The sequence below is a fragment of the Spinacia oleracea genome, chromosome 3, assembly GCF_020520425.1.
Source record: "Spinacia oleracea cultivar Varoflay chromosome 3, BTI_SOV_V1, whole genome shotgun sequence".
NCBI classification, from domain to species: Eukaryota; Viridiplantae; Streptophyta; class Magnoliopsida; order Caryophyllales; family Amaranthaceae; genus Spinacia; species Spinacia oleracea.
Window position 1 is genome coordinate 4,121,620 of NC_079489.1, and position 9,846 is coordinate 4,131,465.

A 9,846-nucleotide genomic window follows, 5' to 3' on the forward strand; every position below is an offset into this window, starting at 1 on the left:
TCGAGGAGGAAACAGTCAGGGGCACAACAATAGGAGTCAATCCGTGAGAATGTATCATTGCAAGAGGTGCAACAATAATCACCCTGGTAAGAATTGCAAAGGAAAATTAGTGACCTGCAACTATTGTCAGAAAAGGGGGCATAGGGAGTATGAGTGCTTCACTAAGCATAGAAAGGAACAAAATAGTAATGGAGGTGGGAACCAAGTGAGATTTAACCAGTCTGGAGGTCAAAATTCAAAGCCTGGAGGGGCACAAAACAATCAAGAGAACTATAATAAACCTGCAAATGATAACAACAACCAGAATAGGGCTCCAGGAAAACCGTTCATGATGGCTAGAAATGAAGCTGAACATTCCGCAGACGTAGTTCATGGTACTTTTTCTATTAACTCCGTGCTAGTTAAAACATTATTTTATTCGGGAGCAACTTATTCTTTCGTTTTGTCATATGTTATTAAGAGTCTGAAGTTAGTAGATTTTGAATGATTGATTTACCTGTTATTATGTCTACTAGTGTAACCATAAGGTGTATAAGATTATTTAAGAACTTGCCTTTGAAGACAAAGGATTGCGTTCTCCCTCCGGATTTGAAAAAAAAGTTTAACTTTAGGGACCTAGACGTAATTCTAGGGATGGATTGGCTAAGTTTGTACAAGGCTAAGATGGACTGTGAAATTCAGAAAGTAAGTATAAGGAACCCTATTGGAAAGTTGACCTCATATAAACGTTTTGGGAAGACCAAGAACCTTGTGGTTATTTCTGTAATGCGAGTGAGGAAATTGATGAATAGGAGCGTGAACTATCTTTCTGTAGTGTGTTAGAGGTGAATAAAGAACTTGGAGTCAAAATCGAAGATGTTGCCATCGTGAGTAGATTCATTGATGTGTTTCCGAGTGAAATTGCAAGTATGTTATCTGTTGGAGCCTTTGAGTTCACTATAAACTTAGTTCCTGGAACGACACCTATAACTAAAGCACCATATAGAATGACACCTCTCGAAATGAGCAAATTAAGACACAATTGCAAGAGTTGTTTCGTTAAGGGGTATATTAGGCCTAGTGCATCACCGTGGGGAGATCCTGTGTTGTTTGTTAAGGAGAAAGATAAGAGTATGGAATTATGCATCGATTTTAGGGAGCTAAACACCATCAAGACCAAGTATCCTTTGCCTAGGATAGATGACATATTGGATCAATTGAATTGGACGAGTGTGTTCTCGAAGACTGATTTGCGTTTAAAGTACCACCAATTGAGAATAGCTGATAAGGGCCTAAGACCTCATTAGGATTCGTCATTGTCATTATGGGTTTAGAGTAACGTCTTTTGGGTTAACCAATGCACCTGCATTAATTATGGATTTGATGAATGAGATTTTCTACGAATTCCGAATTAAGTTCGTTATGATGTTATTGATGATATACCTATTTATTCAAGGAATGAGAAAGAGCATGACAAACACTTGGGAATTATACTGGAGACGCTTAGAAAGAATTTATTTTATATGAATTAAGTATACGGATCTTGAAGTCATGTGTGTATAAGTAACATCGACGGAAAAGTGAAGACTAAATTGATTGAAAAGATTCGAGAAGATTAAAGTTAAGGGAATAAAATTAAGAGAAGATTCGAGTGGTCCAGGATCGTTAGAAATCATTTGTTGTCTTGAAAAGATGGGAATATATGAATTGGTGAAATACTAGGATTGAAGCCCAAGAGTTATACATCCATGAAAGGCGTAATAAGGTTCAGTAGAAAAGGAAAGTGGACCAGAAAGAGTCTCTGTAGATCCTGCTAAGATTCAAGATGTGAGTGAGTGACCTACTCCAAAGAACGTGTCCGATATTTGAAGTTCTCTAAGCCTAGACGACTATTATAGGAAGTTGTGAAAGACTCTTCGAAGTAAGCAAAACCAATGACCAACTTGTTGAAAAAGGAATCGAAATTCAAGTGAAGTGAGAAATGGAGGAAGCTTTCTAGATTTAGCTGATGTCGCGTCAATTGAAACCTTATAAGGCTAATTACCAAACCCATGACCTAGAGTTAACTGTTATGGTGTTATCTACGAATATTTGGAGACATTACCTTTATAGAACAACATGTAAGATCCTTACCGAGAACAAAAGTCTGAAATTTTGGCAATAAGGTCCAGTTGAATCTTGGGGACAACATTGAAAATGAATATTGCTTTCCACCCTGCAACCGATAGACAGATTGAGATTACTAATGAAATATATGTTGAAAACCTGTGTTATTGACTTTAAGGGTAATTGGGAAAACCACCTAGAGTCGATTGAATTTCTTGCAACAATAGTTACTATGCGAGCTTTAAGATGGAACCTGTTGAGGCATTGTGTGGAAAGAAGTGTAGAAATCCCACTTGCTACGATTTTAGTGAAAATATAGCTTTGGGGGCATGATTCGTTGAAGTACAAATATCCAAAGTCATTCCCTGGGATGAGTTACGAGGGCGTAACTCGTTTTCTTTAAGAGGGGTAGAATGCGATAGAAATTCGCGTTTTTTTACCTATTTTTATGGTATTTTGATGCATTTTATGCTTATTTTAGCAAATTTTACAAGTTTAGGCAAAGCAAATAGACTCTCCGCATAAGAAAAGGTGTTCATGAGTAACACAAACAACTCTGAGTTGACAAAAGAGTGCACATAGGTGGCACAAGTACTCCTCTAGTAAGAATAAGTTAAAAACTTTTGGGGAAAATGTGGGAAATTTCGTGTCAAGTTTCGGGACGAAACTTCTTTTAAGAGGGGTAGATTGTAATCCCCCGTAAATTTATAAATTTTATTAATATATTTTAACGTATATTATTTATATTTAAATAGAATTTATGAACTTTAGTAATAAATATATAATTAACGTATATTTATTTATTACATTTTAATATTTTCAACGATTTACGAAATCGAAAATGATTTTAGAATTTTAAGTTAAAACGAATTTGAATTATGAAATTCCGTTCGATTGAAATTAGGAAACAATCCTAAGCAGTGTTGAATTCAAATTCTAAAACTAAATACTAATCCTAGCCCAATTAGATTCCTAGCCCATAAAATATCTAAGCCCCAACTAACCCCAAAAGTTTACTCACTATTGTTTTCTCTCTCCTCTCAAACCCTCATGAAGTCTCACGTATTGCTCTCTCCTTTCACGTGAAACTCTCAAAGCACACAAACTCACAAACCCTCTCATCCCTCTCCAGCCACCGCACCAGCCGCCGCACCAGCTGCCGCGCCACCGTCGCCCTTCGACGTCCGGTACTCTCCTCCTCCCTCTTCTCGTTAGTTTTCCTTTTGTTCTTCTTGTTTTTCGCTCCTCCTCACCACGTTTTGCTTGGTCGTCGGTCCAGCACCACCACCCGCAGCACCGCTTGCACCGCCGCTGCGGCCCTGCCCAGTCGATCTCCCTCCTTCCTCCTTCCTTGGCTCGCACGAGATTGCAGCCACCTTCAACGTTCCTGCTTCTTGCTTGCTCAATCACCCGCGACCACCAACACTAATCGCGCCGCCCAGTCGCGTCGCCGCCCAGCCTGCGCCACCGCTGTCGTGCCCCTGCTCGCCGGCAGTCTCTCTCCTCCTCTCCTTTTGGTTATTTCTTAAACCCTAAGTTATTTAAATATTTTGATTTAAGTTTATTGATTTTAATTTAAGTTTCTTGAATTAAATTATTAATCTTTATAGTTAAATTACAATTTTCAGATTTGATATTGATATTGTAAATTAATTAATTTCAGTTTTGGTTGATTAATATGTAAGTTAGGGTTTTAAATTAGTTTAGTGATTTAATTCGTGTTTATTGAATATAAATTACAAGTTATTATGATTAAAGTATATTTTCAGATTTCATATTATGTTTAAGTAACAAATTTAATTTCCAGATTTATTAATTTGGTTAAATAAGTATTTTAAACTATTAAAGCATGAATTTTTAAGGTTTTATTATGTTTAAAATCATAATAGAATGATTATACCTATTAAAGTTATTATTTTTTTTATGATCTTAAGGATGTTGAATATATTTTGAGCAAGTTTTGAATTATTTAATATTGCTGGAAAATTAGAAAGGAACGTTTGTTGGAGTTTATGATAATTAGGGATCGTTAGGGAATTAATCACTATTCTAGGAAGTTAATTAATTAAGTTTCGATATTGGGGAATGTTCTAAATATGTTTAGGATGCATTTAGAATGCTTTATTATGGTTGCCAATGATTAGAAATTGATTGGAATTATTTGTTGGTTGTTTTAGGAGGAGAATTCTCTTTAGACGACTTTTGAAAGTATTAAGGTGGCCTATCAGTTTGTTTACACAAGGTACGTACATACCTGTGTGCTTGGAATGTGTGCTAATTGTTGAAACCATGTTGAATTGTTGATGAACTTGGTTATGTTAATGTTATTGATGAACTTAGTCAGGTTGAAATTGCATGTTTGATACTGTTGGATGAACGTATTAAACCTTTATTGCATTTTGAGGATTATAACATGTTAGTATGGAAGATTGATGCAAACATGTTGGGTTGGGAACACTAGATTATTCAGTATATAATTCAGATCAGTTAATTGTTGTTCCCTTTTAGCTTTTCACTACTTTATAAGGGCGGAGGACCTTATTTAGTAAGTTGAAACCTTATACCCATATACAGGGGTTGATCAGTATTAAAGAAAAGATTGAAGTTAATTGGAATGAGTCTTGTTTGATGCCTTTGTGATCACTTACTCAATTCCAAGATAAAAACAGTTATAAATAAATGTGAGTTGCATGCCTTATGTGATTGTTGAGTCATAACAGGGTGTCAATTTGTAAATCATGTAAAGTGAAACTGAATAGCAATAGCTTTAGACTGTGCACGTCTGAAGTGACGGACAAACAGGAGTTGGGGTTCATGGTGGTAGCCCATGGCCTTTTCTGGGACCGGATTGATCACCGTGTTCTATTTTTATTCAAACGTTCCTCGATATCGCAGGTCACTGAGGTTTCGGAGTCGCGCCCGTACCTCGTCTTCCTTGGGGAAGACTTTTGGTTGGACAACTCGGTCCATTGTCTATTTCAACTAAAATAATATTATGGTTATTAAGTCTAGCTTAGTCTAGTCAAGTATGGTCGTCAAATTATTATGTTTTGTCTGCCCTTACTTATATTTATTAGTATCATGTTAGGGTTGTCAGTTTGATAGTATCATGCTAGGATTGTTGTTGTTTTAGTATGTAGTACTCAGCTTTGCTGATTACGTGCTTTGTTTGTGTGTGTTGATCATGGCTATGCCTTATTGATCCTGTGATGATCCATCTTTGGTGAGCAGTCTCTAAGGATCAATAAGCGTTGCCCATCTACAGGTTTGAAGATGATGCATCATTGGGATCGGGATTAGAGAGCTTGTAGTTCTATTTGTTTAGTTAAGTGATTCAATTTGTTAACTTGGATTTGAAACTTGTCGTACTATTCGTATTTCCTTATTTTCGTTTATTGGTTTTTGGGATTAAACCTGTAATCAATTACTTATAAACCTCAAATTAGTTTTATGTTTTCCGCTGCAAAATTCTGAATAAGCCGTTACGTTTTCACACGGGCGATAATGCCTTGATAATTCTCTATATTTTATATTAAAAGGTTATTTTAGAAAAGAGAGAATTGTCGGGGTGTTACAGCATTTATGAAAGTGTTTTACTATATTCTATTCTCCCTGATTGCAAAGTAAATAAAATGAATTGAAATGAGTTTACGCTGTTAGGGTAGTATGTTACTGGGCCTCGGCTCACGATGTTGCTTTTGTTTTAGGTACGAAGAAGATCATGGGATGCCTTAGAGTGAGGATGCAACCATCAAATTCACGATCGATATTTAGTAAAGATAATTATGTCATTAGTAATAAAGGGATGTATTAATTAAACTCTAAGTTGGATTTCATGATTTGAGTTAGATTTTAATATTAATGTTTAATCAAATGCTAAAAGTATGTATTATTAAAGTTTATTTAGTAAGTTAAAAAGGTTATGTCGCCTTGTATTTCCCACGAGGGAAATACGGCATGTGACGCTCCGACTAAATTAGGGTTTCCGCTGCTAATTAAAGATAATTAACTTAATTAATGGTGTTTAGAAGTCGGGGCGTTACACAAGGTCTCCATCCAATTTGAGAATTACAAGGAATGTTACAAAGCATTGAAAAAATTGTGCTTCCATTCTATGAAAACGGTGAGTATTTTTTCTATGTTGTGCCTATAATTGTGTTACCCTATTGTTTTTTAGGGCAAACATGTGAAATATGCTGGATATTTTGTAATAAACTTAACAAAATTGAACGCAGGTGCCACTTGATTTATTATATATCAAAGTCTAAGTGAATATTTTTTGGGTGCCACATAAATGATTAACAATCAAAGAGTGACACGTGAAAAATTCCTACTCCCTCCGTTCCAAAATATAGTGTCGGTTTTTCTAAAATGTTGTCCCTAAATGATGTGTCTATTTCGATTTTAAACCATTAAATTTTTACCATAATATCTTCATGCACAAACTATTATCTATTTTTTTTGGAGTGCTTAAAAAGTCGTAATTTTTACTTTTGTTCAACCCATATATTTGATTTTTGTCTTTTTAAGGCCCATTTATTATTTATACACTACCATTAATTTGTTGACACATCATCAAACCCACTAAAAAATAAGAATGAAAGACAATAAATATGTCATTTCAACCAATAGAAAAGCATGGTATACAAGATGTCTTGTTCACTAGGTACATGTAGTAGCCTAGTAGGAACCCACCTCATTCATCTAAAGTAAAAATAATTTATTGTTTTATTATCTATGCTATAATTCGCCTTAATTTTCGTGTTTTTAGTTAAACAGGCACTATATTTTGGGATGGAAGGAGTATAAAATATCTATTTTTCAACTATAAAATATCATCTCGGGTTTTGAATCATGATCAGGCCGGGTCGTGTCGGGTCACTTTATCACTTAGGCCGGGTTTTGGGTTACCTATTTTACCAAAATTTCGGGTCATGATCGGTTACGAGTTTGACCGGTTCAGGTCGGGTTTCCGGATCGAGTCAGTTTTTAACAGCTATCTGTTTCACATGGTGGAGGCAAATCCTTGGCCTTGTCCTTTTCATGACCCTGAGTTACCGTTTCATGTCTTAAAATTTTCTTTCTCAATTTCAATTCCACATATTTTTTCAACACACTTTCCTTACCCATGGAAATTATTAATATGGTCAACCTAATTAGAAAGTCAATGCATGGACATATAGGTAGCTTTTACAATCGTCTCAAATATTGTTGCTTAGAGCATCCACATTTATGGGTAACCTATGAATTTCTCTCCTCTCATCTTATTGGTCCAGATCAATTTCCACTAACTTTATCACATAATCTTTTCACTTCACAATTTCATACCTACATTCATTAACCTCTCCATTTACCTTCTCTTTCCTACTTTTCCATACCCCTCTACCTTTTCTAATAGATAAGATTTGTTATTAATTAAATCAAAATTTGTTAACTATAATTAAATAATTACCATTTAATTAATCGGATTAAATAATTAATTGTAGTATGTTAAAAAAAAGCGGAATTTTTAAGTACACTAATTTAATTGTTAATTGCTATTTGATCGTTAATTTATTCATTAATCGCGCTGATGTTGATGATAATTTTTATCATTGGAACAAATAAATACTTAACAAATCATTTTTTATCAACGGTAAATGTGTACGGAGTATGTGGGAAGGAAGTGGGAAACCCGTTGACTTTGATGATTTGATGTGCAGGATACGTCAGAATTTGTTATTCATTATGAATTGACTTTGAAAGACCAATCTTTGGAATCAAATTATGCCCTTGATGAAGTGCTCGCTTATAAAAACAAAGGATACAAGGCATATAACCAATCAACTAAACTTAAAGCTCTCAACAATCGAGTGAAAATGCTCAAGAAAGAATTCAACCTGGTGAAAGTTAGAACGGAAAATTCCAAAGACTTAGAGAAGGGATCATCTGCATTTCTGTGTCTCAATCACCGAGCTGCAATGCTTAAAGAAAGATTGGATGTTGTCGAATCTATAATGAATGAATTTGGGGATGAATCGTCTACCACTCGGGCTCTCAGGAACAGAGTGTCAAAGATTAATAAGAAATTGAGAACTGTGAAAGTTGTGCTGGAGGATGCTATAATTGGTGAATTTGAGGCTCTTGAGATTAGAGTGGCAATGCTTGAAAAGGAATTGAAAGCTATGAAAGATTGCAGCATCACGAGTGTAGAAAAGAAAAGGAAAAGGAAAAGGAAAAAGAAAAAGAAAGACGGCATGACGAGTATGGAAAAGAAGAGAAAAACTATGTAATGGAGGAATCCGGTGCTAGTTATCTTTCTGTTTTTTACGTTTTTCTTTTTTGGTATTTCAAAATGTTCTTTACACTTCGTTTGGAATTTTACACGTTTATTAACGTACGATAAAGATTCTTTTTTTTTATTAAAAAAATAAACTCAAGTAAAACTTCAATCCACTAATCATTACAACAACCAATAAAATTGTTTTATTTATCCAAATGAATCAATAATAGAAAAACACAAATATGGAGGGAGTAGTATTCTATCAAAATTTGTGTCCAATTATTATGGGACTTACTATTTACCGCCACATATTACTCAAAACTGTCCCATTTATTTACCCATATACCCCACTTTATTTACCCCTCATTCAACATTTAGCCATATACCCGCCCCAAATCTAACCACCACCTCCGTCCACCATCGCCGGCCACTATCTCCAGCCACCACCATCACGTCGTAGACGACAAAATCGCGAGTCTTCACAAGAGTTTTTTTTTTTTCGTCCGACAAAATGGAGGCTCTCGAGATTAGAGTGGCAATGCTTGAAAAGGAATTGAAAGCTATAAAAGATTGCAGCATCACGAGTGTAGAAAAGAAAAGGAAAAAGAAAAAGAAAGACGGCATGACGAGTATAGAAAAGAAAAGGAAAACTATGTAATGGAGGAATCTGGTGTTAGTTAGTTGTGTTTAAGTTATTTAGTTGTCCTTAGGTTGTGTTTAAGTTATTTAGTTGTCTTTGGGCGGGTTCGGGTGTTTGAGATAGCGGGTAGCGTTTTGACCGAGTCAAGACGCTATTTGTAAAATTTGTAGGTGTTTGACGAGTTAGCGATTTAGGTAGCGGTTAGAGGTAGCGGTTGAATAGCTTTTATCAAACGTTAGAATTAGTAGCATTTAAGGTAGCGGGTAGCGTTTGACAAATTTATATTAAAGTTTTAAATAATATTTCAGTTTTTATTTTATTTTATTTTATAATATCTACCGCTACTTTTGCCGAAAAACCATATTAGTTACCCGCTACTTTGACAGCTAACCGTTACCCGTTACTATTGACCGCTACGCCAACCGCTACCCGCTACTCAACCGCTATCTACTACCGCTACTTTTACCGAATAAGGCCTTTAAGTTGTGTTTTAAGTTACTATTTAGTTGTCCGTATGTTGTGTTTAGTTGTTTTTAAGTTATTTAGGTGTTCTTTAGTTGGTGTGTTTAAGTTTTTATTAAGTGTTATTCCGTAATAACTTTCTGCAATAGTATTAATTATTAGTTATTAGTTATTAATTATTAATTATTAATTATTAATATTAATTATTAATTAAGTATTATTAATTTAATTATTATTAATTTAATTATTATTAATTATTAATCATTGATTATTTATTATTAGTTATTAATTATTAGTCCGTAATTATTAATTAAAATAATAATTTTATTAATACTATTGCAGAAAGTAATTTATTTTTAATTTATATTTTATTTATTTGTTATTACGTTTTACTCCG

General features: G+C 34.5%; 1 long non-coding RNA gene across 1 annotated transcript; it reads left to right on the forward strand.

Moving 5' to 3' along the window:
- Positions 1-2,708: 2,708 nt before the first annotated feature.
- Positions 2,709-5,621, forward strand: LOC130470622 (uncharacterized). The gene is made up of 4 exons (XR_008931338.1): positions 2,709-3,272; positions 3,365-3,602; positions 4,263-4,327; positions 5,317-5,621. It is a non-coding gene; the product is annotated as an uncharacterized lncRNA (long non-coding RNA).
- Positions 5,622-9,846: the final 4,225 nt, after the last annotated feature.